This window comes from Dasypus novemcinctus, chromosome 25, assembly GCF_030445035.2.
Source record: "Dasypus novemcinctus isolate mDasNov1 chromosome 25, mDasNov1.1.hap2, whole genome shotgun sequence".
In the NCBI taxonomy this organism is placed as follows: domain Eukaryota; kingdom Metazoa; phylum Chordata; class Mammalia; order Cingulata; family Dasypodidae; genus Dasypus; species Dasypus novemcinctus.
Genome location: NC_080697.1, coordinates 12,395,290 through 12,408,887, shown reverse-complemented (window position 1 = coordinate 12,408,887; position 13,598 = coordinate 12,395,290).

Below are 13,598 nucleotides of genomic sequence, written 5' to 3'. Positions count from 1 at the left end.
TTATTACAATTTTTACTGCTTAAAGGAAAACCTGCACAGTGTGAATAATTGATGAATTCTCTTTCTTCTAGGTCAGGTTTGCCTACCAATCTTTCTTTACCTATGTTTTCCTCCATCACAGACTCCTTTACATTTGTTCCCAATATCTCATACCAGTGATGGTTTGACTGGAAATGCATGGAAAATATTTCTCATCATAGTTTTGAGGATATTTTCTGGTATGAGCCAGTGTTCCTGATAAGTTTGGTTTAAGTAGCAAGTTTTCCTAGAGAAAGATTTGATAATTTTCTCTTTTTCATTGGAATTATGGTACAATGGAAATGGATGTCTATGTTTGAGGGGCTGCTTTTTTATTTATTAATTCTACTTGAAATGACACAGACCATTTGAGTCTGACAGTGTTTTTCTTCAGATCCATGGTACCTTCTTCCCTTCTGTTGTTTCACCTTTCCCCCCAGGATCTCTTAGCAGGAGCAAAGGGAGAGCCTGCTTCTCACCTTTGGTTCCTTTCCACACCTCTGCCATTTCTTTACCTTTTTGTTTCTCTATATTCTGGATATTTCACTCAACTATATTTTACATTTTATGATAATCTGTGACTATTCTTTTTGTAATTGAGATTATCAACTTTTTAAAAATTTGAGCAGAGAACCAGCAAGATGGCGGCAGAATAATGAGCATCTACAGTCAACTCCCGCTACAGGGCAGTTAGCAAACACCCAGAGCTCTCTGGAGCTGCTGAAGCACCTGTCTGGAGGCTCCAGGAGACCAGAAGAACATCCTGCCACGTCCTTGGGAGAGTGGAAGGAGGAGATGCCCGTCTGCAGAGAAGACTCATTAGTAGAGGCTCCACACCACAGAGGCCAGTGCCCATCCTCCACTGGAGGCACAAGCTGCCTCGGGAGCTGTTCTGCGGCTGGAATTGGAAGCTCCACTTCCCCAAAATGGGGGAGGAAGAGACGGTTGGGCACTAATTTCAGCTATTGATGAGGAAATTCAGTGGGCTACAGTACAATCCTGAGAACAGTTAAAGCTTGAGCCTGTCCACAGCAGAAAGAGGCCAGGAGCTGCCATCTTAACCCTGTGCCTGGCACGAGGGGAAGTGGGGTTGACTGAGGATTCCAGTGCTGGTGGGGATCAGCTTCTTTCCATCTAGGTCAGATTGCAGGTCTAGCCTAGGCCCCAGTGCCACCTCCAGCAGGGAGGAAGCTGCCAGGACCTGCACCAGCCTCTCCGGGAATTTACCGGCCAAGACGCAGAGGTGGGTGATAGTCTTAGTCTGGCAGCAGGAGCTCCCAGGAGCTGTTCTGTGGCTGGAATTGGAAGCTCCATTTTGCAGAAACAGGGGAGGAGGAGACGGTTGGCTGCCGATTTCAGCTACTGATTGGTAGACTTGGCTGGCTGGGAGATAACTCTGCAAACAGCTGGGGTATGAACCAACCCAAGTCAGAAAGAGGCCAGGAGCCACCATTCTGACTCAGCCCCCAGCCTGAGGGGAAGCCGGGCTGACAGTTTCTTTCACACAGATCAGCCTGCAGCCCTAGCCTAGGATTCAGCCCTGCCTCTGGCAGGGAGGAGCATGAGGAGCCCTGCACCAGCCTATACAGGTAGCTGCAGGGAATTTTGGCTGGCATAGACTGAAAATCAGAAGTCTACCAGGGCAACTGCAGTCATCTTAGGACCCACACTGCATAGATTGCTGCCCACACCTGCAGCTCCATCCCTGCCCAGATAGGGGAGAAAGGGATGTGAAGCTTTATCAGTCTCTTTGGGCAACTACAGTCTAGGCCTGCATGTGGATTATTCCACACAGCTGTGACTCTGCTCCTACCCATGGCAGAGGAGAAAGTTGGGAGAAGTTTCTTGGGGCAATGAGGGCAGGTTGAGCCGCCACAGCTTATAGCACCAAATATATGGTTGGCTCCTCTGCATAACCAGCAAGGGAGAAAAAATAGGAAGCCCTAAACTAAAGAGAAAAACTGCATCCAGAAAAAATACTCTAGTAAGCCAGATGCCAAGACACCAACAAAAAATTGCAATCCACAGCAAGAAACAGGAAGCTATGGCCCAGTTAAAAGAACAAGATAAGCCTCCAGATGACATAAAGGAGTTGAAACAACTAATTATAGATGTTCAAACAAATCTCCTTAATAAATTCAATGAGATGGCTAAAGATATTAAGGATATTAAGAAGACACTGGATCAGCACAAAGAAGAATTTGAAAGCATACATAGAAAAATAGCAGCTCTTATGGGAATGAAAGGTGCAATAAATGAAATTTATAAAACATTGGAATCATATAATAGCAGATTTGAGGAGGCAGAAGAAAGGATTGGTGAGCTTGAAGAAATGGCCTCTGAAAGTGAACATACAATAGAACAGATGAAGAAAAGAATGGAAAAAATTGAACGAGTTCTCAAGGAACTAAATGACAGCAAAAGGTAATCAAACATTTGTGTCATGGGTGTCCCAGAAGAAGAGGAGAAGGGAAAGGGACAGAAGGAATATTTGAGGAAATAATGGTAGAAAATTTTCCAACCCTATTGAAGGACGTAGATATTCCTGTCCAAGAAGCACAGCATACTGCTATCCAAAAAAATCCAACTAGACCACCTCCAGGACACATGCTCATCAGAATATCAAAGGCCAAAGACAAAGAGAGAATTCTGAGAGCAGCAAGAGAAAAGCAATGCATAACATATAAGGGATACCCAATAAGATTAAGTGCTGACTTCTCACCAGAAACCATGGAGGCAAGAAGACAGTGGTTTAATATATTTAAGATACTACAAGAGAAAAACTTCCAGTCAAGAATCTTATATCCAGCTAGACTGTCTTTTAAAAATGAGAGCAAAATTAGAATATTCACAGATAAACAGAAACAGAGAATTTTAAACAAGAGACCAGAGTTTCAGGAAATACTAAATGGTGCGCTAGAGCCAGAAAAGAAAAGACAGGAGAGAGAGGCTTGGAAGAGAGTCTAGAAATAAAAATTATATCAATGAAAGTAACTAAAATTGTCAAAAGAGTGGTGAAAATAAAATATGACAGATAAAACTCAAAGAGTCAGGAATAAACTTAACCAATGATGTAAAGCTCTTGTATTCAGAAAACCGCAACTCAATGTTAAAACAAATTTTTAAAAAAACCCTAAATAACTGGAAGATTATTCCATGGTCATGGATTGGAAGACTAAATATCATTAAGATGTCAATTCTACTCAAATTGATATATAGATTTATTGCAATCCTGATAAAAACTCCATCAGTATTAAAGAAAAAATTGAAAACATGATCATCAAATTTATTTGGAAGGGTAAGGTGTCCTGAACAGCCAGAAACATCATATAAAGGAAAAGTGAACCCTCATCTCCATCATAATACCTACCTATAATGGTATAAACAATGTGCTACTGGCCCAAAGACAGACACAATAGACCAATGGAACCAAATTCATGATTCAGAAAGAGACCCTCATATTTATGGTCAAGTGATTTTTGACTAGCCTGTCAAATACACACAGCTCAGGCAGAACAATCCATTCAACAAATGGTGCTGAAAAAAGCTGAAAGAAGGAAAGAGGACCCCTATCTCACACCTTATCCAAAAGTTAACTCAAAATGGATCAAAAAAACTAAAAATAAAAGCAAGAACCTTAAAAATTCTAGAAGAAATTATTAGAAAATATCTTCAAGACTTGGTGGTAGGTGGTAGATTCTTAAAGGAGATAAGAGAAGGACTGAGTGGACCACTGATGTTTAGTGTACGTAGAAGTTTTAATTAGCTTTACTGTAAAATTGTGGAAATGTATAGAGTGGATGGTAACACACACAGCGAGTAACAAGTAGTTTATAAATAGGGATGTGATTGAAAATGGTAGTCTAGTTATGTAAATGCCAACTGACAGAATGCTAGAGAATAGTCTAAGAACTGGATAGCACAATAAACCAAGAGGTAGGTGAGAATTGTGGTTGATGGTACAGATGTAAGAATGTCCTTTGTTAGCTAGAACAAATGTATATCACTACTGTGGGGTGTTGGGAATGTGGAGAAGCATGGGCTGTGGTTAGTAGTAATAATATAATATTCTTGCATCTATGGAAAAGATGTACTATGTTAGTACTGAGGCAGTATGGAATATGTGAGCCAAATGTACTCCATGGACATGGCAATAATCAGATGATATTATTTTATCTGCAGCAGATGACATACCACATTGTGTGTTGATGGAGGGGTGTTGTTTGGGAATTCTGCACAGGTGCATGATTGTTTTATAAGTTTACAACTTCTGTCATAAAAAATATATATTTAAAAAATAATAATAGGGTGGGTTGGGTGAAAAACACACCAAATATAAGATAAGAACTATGATTAGTAGTAAGATTTTGGCAGTGTTCTTTCATAGTTTGTAACAAACGTCTCATGACAATGCAAGGTGTTGGTGGAGGGTTGATGTATGGGACACCTGTATGATGTTATGCAGATTTCCTTTGTAAGGTCACAAGTTTTACCATACACTTAATTGTTTATATATGTTCATATATAAATGATATAAAGATAATAATTGGATTGTTTAGGGGAAAATACTTTGTTTAGTAGTAATATTTTGACTATGCTCTTTAATCATTAGTTAAAAAGGTTTAAAAACAATGCAAGTTATTGGTGTTAGGGTGAGATGTTACATATGTTTGTTTGATGTTACATGTGTTTGTTTTATAAGTTCACAACTATTATATATTTATTGTTTATGTATGTTTATGTATGAGTGATTTATTTCAATAAATTTTTAAAAAACAAGCAATTTTTCAAGCATATATTTTATAGTTAATTTGTAACACACTAGTTAATTATTCTTATATGTGGAGAAGTTAGTATATGCATAAATATGTAATCTCAGTTCTCTCCATTTCCATAAATCTGGTCTTATTTGTAACAGAGTTTAAAAATTTTTTTTCTCTTTATTGATTTGTCTGATTTCCCTAAGTGTTTATTTGTTCACGGATGGAATTTATTTCTTGCTAGCATGTTTTTTCTTTTACCCTTTTCACAAAGGCTTAACATTTTCTACTTATCTTTATGGTATTTGTGAATGAAGAATTATGTTATGGAGGCCATTACAAATTTCCCGGGAGTGGAAATAGCAATCATGGTTCCCAGTCCCCTATTTTGGATTGAAGCTCAATATGAAAATGAGATGATGGGCCTTCTCCCTTTGTCTTGCAAATTTGCTGTGGAATAAACAGAAATAGGAATTATCTATTAGACAATTACACTATCTCTGGAAGCAACAATGCACAGAAATGAGGGAAGAGGCTCATTTGAATGTAGAATGCAAGCCTGTCAATATTATTTCTTTAATTTCTGAGTAATAACTTTAAAAATACAAGCTAAAATGAGAAATATACCTCTTTGTTGGCATTTTTTCAGACTGCTTCCAATTCAACAAAATTTTGTCAATATATTTAGGTATCAAATCCTACTGATACTGAACGTTGTTTGAAAAGGAGGATTTGTCTGGGTCTGCTTATACAGCAGGCGGGTTAATGAATTTATTTGTTTATTTAACTATTATTTCCTGTGTTTTTGTTAAGTGCCAGCATGCTTTTGAAAACTGTGTTTACAGGGGCGAACATTAGAAATGGATCTCTTTCCATGGTGGATGAGAAAAACATAAAGCCGACAGACAACAAATAAACAGAGTATAATCTATGAAGGAAAACTCCAGGGTTCAAATAGAAAATAAGTAAAAATGGGTATTCAAAGATTATCTCTTTGAGGAAGTGAAGTTTAGGCTAAGAGCAAAAATGAGAGGAGGGGGCGGAGGGGAGCCCTGGGGAAGAGCGTGTGGGTGAACATTCAGACAGCAGAAATTGCCCCAAAACAAGAAAAAGAGGGGAACCCCAGGGAACGGGCCTCAGCGCAGGGCCGAGAGCAAGGGACTCCTACAAAGCCAGGCTCAGAGCCGGGCAGAGGCCGGCTCCTGCATGGCTTGGCCTGGAGAACTGGAAGTTTCTGAATTACTTTAGGTTCTTGAGCAGGATGATCAGATTAGCAGTTGAAAGATCACTTTTGTCTCTGCGTGGCTGATGAGGAAAAGAAAATCAAAAGTGAAAGTTGGGAGACAAATTAGGAGAACACTCTAGCAATGCAAAGGGTTTTCCTGTGTCTGTGAACAGAGGTGGGTTGGGTGGAGATGTAGTTCAGAGGTGGGCAAGTAGTAATCTACGGCCACGTGGTTAGGGTGCATACCTGATAAAACGCTCAGTCTTTGAAATCCAAATAAATTTGGAAAGGGGTAGGAGTTTAATGAAATTTGATGCTAATTCAAAAGCTGACTGAGATTACATCTTATAATCTGTCATTCTGAGCCTTAGCAACATTAGGCATTTTAAATTTTATAACTCTTTATTATTCAACCATTCGTAAATTTATTAAAGACATACTTAATGAGGACCTACCATTGCTTATGAGATGGGCTACAGATTGGAGATAAAGAGAAAATACAAATTCTATCCTCAAGAAGTCCTGGGTTTAATAGGGGAAACATACCAATCTTTTCTCTCTTTGAAACTCCTGTATCACATACTTGGCTTTTCTCTGTGCATCCGGCAGAGAACCCCTGCATTGATCAGTATCAAATGCTTCTTCCAGCTTAACAATAAAAAGGTAAGTAATCAAATTTAAAAAATGGCAAGGATTTGAATATACGTTTCTTCAACTAAAAGAGACAAATATTCAATAAGCACAGGAAAAGAACATCATTAGTCACTAGGGAAATTCAAATCAAAACCATAATAAGCTATCACTCTGTATCCAGTAGTAAGGCTATAATCAGGACAGAAAATAGCAAGTGCTGGCAAGGATGTGGAGAAATTGGAACCCCTCATGCTCTGCTGGTGGGAATGTAAAATGTTTCCATTGCATTGAAACAGTTTGGCAGTTCCTCAAAAATTAAACATGGAGTTACCATATGGCCCAGCAATTTCATTTCTAAATATATATGAAAGAGAATTGAAAATATATGTCTACAAAAGCTTGTACACAAATATTCATGAGCAGCATTATTCATAATAGCTAAAGAGTGAAAACAAACCAAATGTTCAACATTTGATGAATGCATAAACAAGACGTGTTACATCCAGCAATGAAATATTATTCATCCCTAATAAAAAAGAATGAAGTGCTTATACATGCTTACACATACTATAACATGGCTGAATCATGAAAATATTGTGCTAAGTGAAAGAAAGACACAAAAGACAGCGTATTTTATGATTGTGTTTATATGAAATGTCAGCAATAGGTAGATTCATAGAGACAGAAAATAGATTAGTGCTTGCTAGAAGGGAGGAAAGGGGAGTGACTGCAAAGCCGTACAAGATTTCTTTTTGAGGTAATGAAGATTATTGAAATTAGTGCACAACTTTGTGAATACACCAAAACCATCTGAACTGTTTACTTGAAAAGGGTAAATTTTTGCAAGTGAGTTATATCTTAATATATAAATGTGACATTAATTATAGAAAAAATTAAATAAAATGTCCAGTCCAAATCCTAATTTTTTTGGTAAAAACATATTTTTACCTCAAGTTAAGAAGTAAGTTTATTAATATTTTATTTTCAGTGTCTAAAATAAACAAAAAAGTAACTATATTCCACAATAATTATCATCTAATTTACTGTGTTATTCAAAGAAGTGAACAAAATAGGCTAACTCCCACCAATTATCAAGCTTAATCATGTCTTAGACCAATAAGCAATTTAATCATGTTTTAGAGATTACCATGCTTATTATTATAAATAATATTAATAAGCAAAAGACTTTAAAAGAAATTATATAATCCCTTCCCTGTGGCCAGCTGACATATATAAAAATCATTATTTGAGCCCCATGTACCAGATAGAGTGTCAAGACATGTCAGCTCACTTAATTCTCACAACAGCCTTATAAAGTCCATACTCATATTATTTTACATTTACAGATAAAAATGTGAGACCATAAGAAGATAAACAACTTTCTCAAAGTCACACAACTATCAAATGACTTTTAGAATTTATTTACCACTGATGTGGATTTCAACTCAGTGCATCTTTTTTGTTCATCCACCATATGCAAACAACTGACTAGTAGTAGTTAATTTTCTTAAAGGAAAACTGCTTTTTTTCTGGTGATCCATATTCTCCTTTAACACAAAGATTTCAGGATCTATTAGTAATACTGAATTGCCTTTTGGTTATGCTCTTCACATTTCGATTCACTTTTTAGTGTGTTTCTCACAGCAACAGTGAAACAAGATTTACAAATGAAGAATGGAAGGTTCACATACTGGTTATTCAACTAGTCCATGCAATTACATTTTCTATAAAGTTGACTCAATTGGTTCCAAGACCAAGTACCTTCACTGTTTCATGTCTATGTAGATTTCCAATGTTTCATTAAGGCTGTGAGTAATTCATATAAGTAAACCTTAATAATAATGTGTTTTTTTGTACCCCAGCAGATGGAGAGGCACTATGAGGTTCTTTGCTGTTATCTCACATTCGACTCTGGGCTGCCCTCCCAAATTTCATTGTCCATCATTGCAGTGTCACCTTAGATCTCAGGGGAGAGGAACTTTCCAGATCTTTTACAACCCAAGTGTAAAAGGCACCAGAGGATATAATGTCCAAACAATTAAAGAACCTAAGTTATACTGATTGGACACAGACTAAAAGGGAGTGACAGAATTAATGTGTTAGGAAAACTGAGACAAGAATTGAATTTATTTTATGCCATTCTGCCTCAGCCCCTAGTAGGGTTGAAGCTAAGATGTTAGTGTCGGCAGTAAGAGGAGGCAGGAGAGTTGGCGTGTTCAATTAGGGAAGAGGAAAAGATCCTTGTAAGCATGACATTTACAACTCCAAAGGGTTCCATGGTGCTCCCTGTGGGCAGTTAATAAGGATTCTGTACAAACTTGCCTCGCAGATAGGTGGCACTGAACCCAGTCTTTCTTGAGATGGATCAATAATCATCCAAAAGTCAGCAGATGTGGGAGAAGAGGCCCCCGGATAAGAATGACTAAATAGAAAGCATGCATCACTGAGGCATACTTTCAGAGCAGATGCAATGTTTAAAATGCATGGCTCAGAAGCCCCTTTAGAGAAAATGGACTTTCATTAGGAGCTGGGGCTTTAGAAATGCTTTCCTTCCGGTTAAAGCCCTGTGACTATAAGGCTTTGGGGCTAAGCCTTAGAACTCCCTGGTTGTGAGGGTGGGTGGTCACCCTGATATATCATAAACTATCCCTTTGGTTTTACTAGGAAAGAAAAGTGAGTTTCCAATTCCTTCAGTCCCTAAGTGCTTCATTGCCTGTTACTGAGCTGTGTTTCGGGTTCCACCCACTGCGGGTAAGGTTTTATTATAGAGCATTCATGATAGAAAACTTGTGTAATCTTCCCCTATACTCATATTTTCAGCAAAACTGTCTTTAAAACATTGACACAATCTAAAAAATATATGAATTTGACTTAAAAATAATGAAACACAAATTTCTACAAGCTATAGCCACAATTAGAATTTCAACTGTAAGCGAATCTTTAGGTTGGGTTTTTGAAGTTTGTCCCCAGATCTTGCCAAAGGTCTGGGAGGATAGATCACCCATGGAATTGTTCTCAGTACCTAGCAGGGAGACGGGTGAGCAAGGAAGTTTATAGGAGGTAATGAATGAATTAAGCAAGGAAACAGTTAGTCCATCCAGGCTCCACAAAGATCTGGCTTTCAGAAAGTGTATTAGCCACGGAGCACTGATAAGGAAACTCAAGCTGAGAGAGGGTCAGGAAATCCCCCAGGTTCCTACAGCTAGAAAGGAGCTGAGCCTCTATCGATCTCCACGCTGCTCATCTAATGCCTGGCTCTTTCTTTCAGGCCAAGTTGTTTCTTTCACAATTACCATTTTATGAGGCTTGGAGAAAAATCTTGTTATTTGAGTTTCTATATTGTGAATTCCAAGATAAATGTTTTACCATATCAAAGCCATCTTCCCATGGGTGCTATTTCACAAAACAATGAACTGGACATACCGTCCTAGGCCTCTCTCTCACATTTGTATTCTAGTAGCAGAACGAATCCATGTTCTGGATTCTTGTAAACATAAGAAAACTCTGCCCTTTCATTTGGACCGTGCTTCAGAACAAGCGATTTTTTTGTGACAGGGCTTATGATTTTGGTCTGGTGAATGAATAAAATTGAGGACTTTGAGGATTTGGGTGTTCTTATGTCTTAAATGTAAAATGCTTCTAAAGCCAGTGTTCCTGCCTCCCAAATGAGAGCTGAAGTGTGCAGTGCTGTGATACCAAAGCTTAATGTGGCCAGACCTTGAACTTTCTGTCTCCATCTGACTTTCTAACATTTAGCTGCTAGAATACAAAACGGTCTGCTGCGGCTCTGCTTCCCAGGTGTCGGAAAGAGCAAATGCTGAAGGACTTTCAACTCAGTGGGCTTCACACAAACTATACCCCAGAGAGAAAATCTAAGCAGTGCTTCAGGCAGGTGCATGATGTGGTTCAGAAGCAGAAAACATTTGATTCATGAGCAGGAGGCACTAAAATAGAACTCTGGGAAGAAAGGAGGGATCCAGCAATGATGGGCGCAATGCTGTATCTGAGTTCCAACATTTGCTCTGCCTCACCTGTCATCTCGCACCTGTGCTTTATGGCTCAGGAACATCAGAGAGGGCAGGAGAGACCCAGCATCCCATAGGGAGCCCACCAATCCCCCTTCTTGAAGAGGGCTGTGGGCGTTACTGCTTCCAACAAGAGACGTGGTAGCCTTGATTCCCAAAGAAAGAAGTTTCTAGAACCCTGTGATTGGCTCAGAGAGCAAAAAAATCTTTAGGTCCATGTAAGATTTTCTGATTTCCTTGTGAGCTGGTGAAATAAGTTCTTCTTCTACCTCCTTTTCCTGCTTTTTTGTTTGGTTTGGTTTTGTTGTTCTAAAACAGGCTTGGCAGCGTTTGTAGCTACTTTTTTGAACACATCGTTTAAGCAAAACTTAATTCAAGTGTGATGCTCCAACAAACTGATGCAGTTGGCAGTGAGAATGAGGCTGTTTTCAGAGTTTGAGGAGAATTTCCTGGCTGTAGGAGCAGCCTAGTACTTACCGTTTGCCCTACCTGTGGGCTCTGGACCTCCTTTTGAGAACATACTTCTGTATGTGGCTAGTCTATAATCAGAAACTTTTCGTTCTCTGCCCCTTTCATCAAATCATAGTGAAGACTGTGACTTCAGACTAGGGATTTGAATAGCAGTTACGTAGGGATCCATGATGTGAAAATGGAACTCCATTAAGATAACCACATGGAAGGGGGCCAGACTCTTTGCTTAGCAGTCAGGAAGTAGTTGGAAATGGAAAGATGAATTTGACCTGGTGCTTGCCCTTTTTGGATGCTTTTTGCTAGCTACACTTCATTTCTTTGTTTATATCAGTAAAATAAGTTTCAAAATCACAATTCCTTTAAGGCAGGGGTTCCTAACCTTTTTTGTTCCACAGACCCCTTTGTTAATCAGGTGAAAAACAAGGACCCCTTACTAAGTCCACACTATACTGTGTTTTATTTAATAAATACATCACACCTGCATCAACACGTTCCCATAAGAACAACAGGTTATTTATTTATTTCTTTATTTGGATTTAAATTCAAATTCATTGAACCATTATTAAGAACCCGGCTTTAAGGAAAGCCTGATTTGATAGAATAAGCCGATGTGAGGCCGATGTGAATTTTTGAGCTTTGCTACTACAGATCTTTTCAGATGTTTCATGCCAAATGAATTAAAGTTGCATTGCAATTTTGATCTTAGCCTCTGTAGCAGTTTGATATGGCTATGAATTCCAAAAATAGATATTGGATTATGTTTGTAATCTCCTCTGTACCTGGACATGATTAAGTTATGATTAGGGCTTTGATTGGGCTACATCTCCACAAAGGGGTGGGGACTCACAGATAAAAGGCATGGCAAAGGACAGAGTTGGGGGTTTTTGATGTTGGGGTATTGATGTTGGAGTTTGATGCTGAAGTCTTAAGTTGGAGCCCCAAGAAATAAGCCCAGAGAGGAAAGAGAAGCAAGTCCCAGGAAGGGAGGAACCCAGGAAGCCCGAAGCCTTGCAGATGTCAGCAGTCATCTTGCTCCAACACATGGAAATAGACTTGGGTGAAGGAAGTGAGTTATGCTTTATGGCCTGGTATCTGTATGCTCCTACCTCAAATAAATATCCTTTATAGAAACCAACCAGTTTCTGGTATTTTGCATCAGCACCCCTTTGGCTAATGCAGCTTCCATGGAGGCTGGTCCAGGTAGAGAGGCAGGTAGAGCTCCTAAACATGGCACTTCCAGCCTGAAACAGCCTCATCCAAGTGCCACAGCACACTGCACAGATGCTGTTAAACTCCATGCTGCCTTGAAAACTCTAGACTAGTCATTTGAAATTAGCAGATATGGAAAAAAAAAAATAGTGGGAACCTTTTGTATTCCCAGGAAACAGGATTCATACTGGCTCAACATGCTTATTTTGTCAAAGTATCCTTTTGCTAGCATCAATAGCAGCAGTCATTTTGCAAATGTTTCTCCCACAAAACATTATCTGTTTGAAAATCATTTGTATTGATACATGTAGATGGTTTGTTCATTTTAATTGCTTGGAATTCTACAGCTGAATATATGTTGTGGATTAAGTCAGTCCCTTAAAAAAGACATGTTCAGGGCCCAACCCCTGGTCCTGAGGGTTTGAACCTGTAAGTAAGTAGGACCTTTGGAGGTGTTCGTAGTTGAGGTGAGCTCAAACTGGGTAAGCGTGGACCTTAATCCAATATGGTTGAAGTACTTAAAAGCAAAGAAATTAGACACAGAAAGAGAAGACACAGGAAGCAGTGTTTAGTTTAGTTTTTCCTTTTGAAGGGAAAGTGCCTCTTTATTAGGAAGTTGTGGAGGGAAAGGGAAGAGTCGTGCCAGCATAGTCCTCTCTCTTGACCTTCCACCTCTGGACCCATAGGCCTTGTACCATCTGGCATTTGCTCCCCAGGGTGGGGGTGACCAGAAGATGTGATTATTACAGCCATCATGAGCCAAGATTTGTCTGGGATGACCCCCATTTTCAGTTACTTGGCTCTTTGCTATGTGATCATTGTGAGTTGGCTCTCAAAGCACTCCTGAAAGTCTATGGCTGAGCACAGAAGCAGGGCCACAACCAGCTCCTGTGCAGCAGAGCACAAGAGCCAGCCTCGGTTCCTCTCCCAGGCCTGCTTGCAGGGTCAAGTGTGGGTTTCATTCACACCTGATCAAGAGATGCTGCCTTGTGCTTTCCCATGTCACAGACAAGCCAAGAACCAAGGATCGCATGACACCATTGTCATTGGTGAGAAAGCATTACCTTGCACATGCCTCAATTTTGGATTTCATCCAGCCTCTGAAACCATAAGTTAATAGATACCTGTTGGTAAGCCTATCCACTGTATAGTATTTATTTTAGCAGGCGGGAAACTAAAACAGTTTTTGGTCCTGGAAAGTGGGTTTCTGCTATGACAAATAGCTAAAAAGGTGGAAATGGTTTTGGAATTAGGTAA